Here is a 1,904-nt window from a genome sequence, read left to right as displayed (position 1 = left end):
GCTATATTCCTAGCATAAATCCTGCTTGGTCATAGTGTACTCTCCTCATGATAAGGTGCTGTAATCTCTTTGCTGATATTTTATTTAAAATGTTTGCATCAATATTCATTAGGGAAATTGGTTAATGGTTTTGTTTTTTTTTCCTCTGTGTTTGGCTCTTCTTGATTTAGGTATCAGCACCAAAATTTATACCATAAAAAGAATTTGGTTGTGTTATTTCTTTGCCTATTTTATCATATTGTATACATAAAGTTGCAATAAATTGTTCTTTTAACATTTGGAAGCATTCACTTGTAAATACTTCTGGGCTTGGGATCTGTCTAAAACCATCAACATATTCCACAGAGACTAGAAAGAAATACAGAAATTGAAGAAATTATTCTTCCTGCCTTTTATTGCCTCACACCTAATCTGTGAAATTGATTTAGAAAAACTTCTCCACAAATATTAAAATATTCACCTTCTATCCTTGAGGGAGTAGTAACAACTGTCAATGAAAGAGATCCAATGGTTCTTTATCCAGCTACAGTTGGTAAGAAACTTTTGGTTGAGTTGGTGTATGAAAGCCAGCTGCTGCTGCTGAGATGTTACTTCAAACTAAGCTAAGAAGATTATCGTCTTAGTCACCTACTATTAAGCCTCCCCCAATTCTTTTTCTTCCATTCTAATGTCACATTGATCTTAGTAAAGTACAAATGTGACCCTATCACCCCTACATTTATTAAACTACAGAATTCCCTATCACTTCCACCACAAGAAAATCTCCTGACATTTATTTCCTGATCCATTTAGTTCTCCCCAGTACAGTCTTCCTTGCTATTCTTCACAACAAAATCACTCCATCTCCAACCATTATCCATTCTTATTGACAGTCTCTAAAGTATGGGATTATTTCCCTCCTTTTCTCCACCTTTTAGTCTCTCTAGACTCTATCAATTTCCAGCTAACTCTCCACTTCTATAAGAAACCTTTCCTCACTTCCCTTAATGCTAGTGCCTTTCTTCTATTGATTACCTAAAATCTGTACTCTATCTTTATTTATACATATTTTTACATGTAGTCTCCCCTATTAAACTGTCAGTGCCTTGAGAACAGATATTCTCTTTTGCATTTTCTTATATCCCCAGTGTTTAGCACAGTTCCTAATGCATATTAGGCATTTAAAAATGATTGTTGTCTGATTGAATATTTGTCAAATAAGTAGGAGAATTAGGAAATATTAGTGTCATGGAAATTAAAGGAAATGTGAATGTCAAGAAGAAAAGTTTTATAATGTCAAATATTTCAGAGCGGTCAAGAAGGATGAATGCTGAGAAAAGGACATGGAATTGGCAATTAAGAGATTATTAACTGGAGAAAGCAGTTTCAGCTGCGTGTTGAAGTTTGGAGACTATAGAGAGTGTGAATGTAGTTACAAGGATACCTTTGCAATCAAGAAGGAATACATGGGCAGGAAAAAGCATTCCTGTATTAAAATAAAATGACCTGACAAAATCTCTAGGCTGTTATAATATTAGTTCATATAAATATAGCACTTTAAAGCTGACAAAAATTGTTCACATTGCATTATTACTCTGAAGTAGAAGTACAAGTATTATTAGGAACAATTTATACATGAGGAGAGTGAGACTCAGAGAACCTTACTCTATAGCTAATGTGTGGCTGAACAAGAGTTTGAGCACAGATTCTGCTGATCTTATCTGGATATTAGCTATGTTAAGAGATATGTCTACCAGTCAATAATTACCAGAAGCTACAAAAGCAGAAAACTTTCTTAGATTTCTTCAGACAAATAGCAATACTTCAACAATTTGTGACTGGCAGAAGTGTGTCAGCTGGTTGACAGTTCTGAAAGACCAAGTCCTCTTTCCTTGGAAGCATATTTGAGCTTTCTTGCTGAGAGT

The sequence above is a fragment of the Notamacropus eugenii genome, chromosome 4 (genome assembly GCF_028372415.1).
Source record: "Notamacropus eugenii isolate mMacEug1 chromosome 4, mMacEug1.pri_v2, whole genome shotgun sequence".
Classification (NCBI taxonomy): Eukaryota; Metazoa; Chordata; class Mammalia; order Diprotodontia; family Macropodidae; genus Notamacropus; species Notamacropus eugenii.
The sequence above is the reverse complement of the archived record's forward strand: the minus strand, read 5'-3'. Positions refer to the sequence as shown.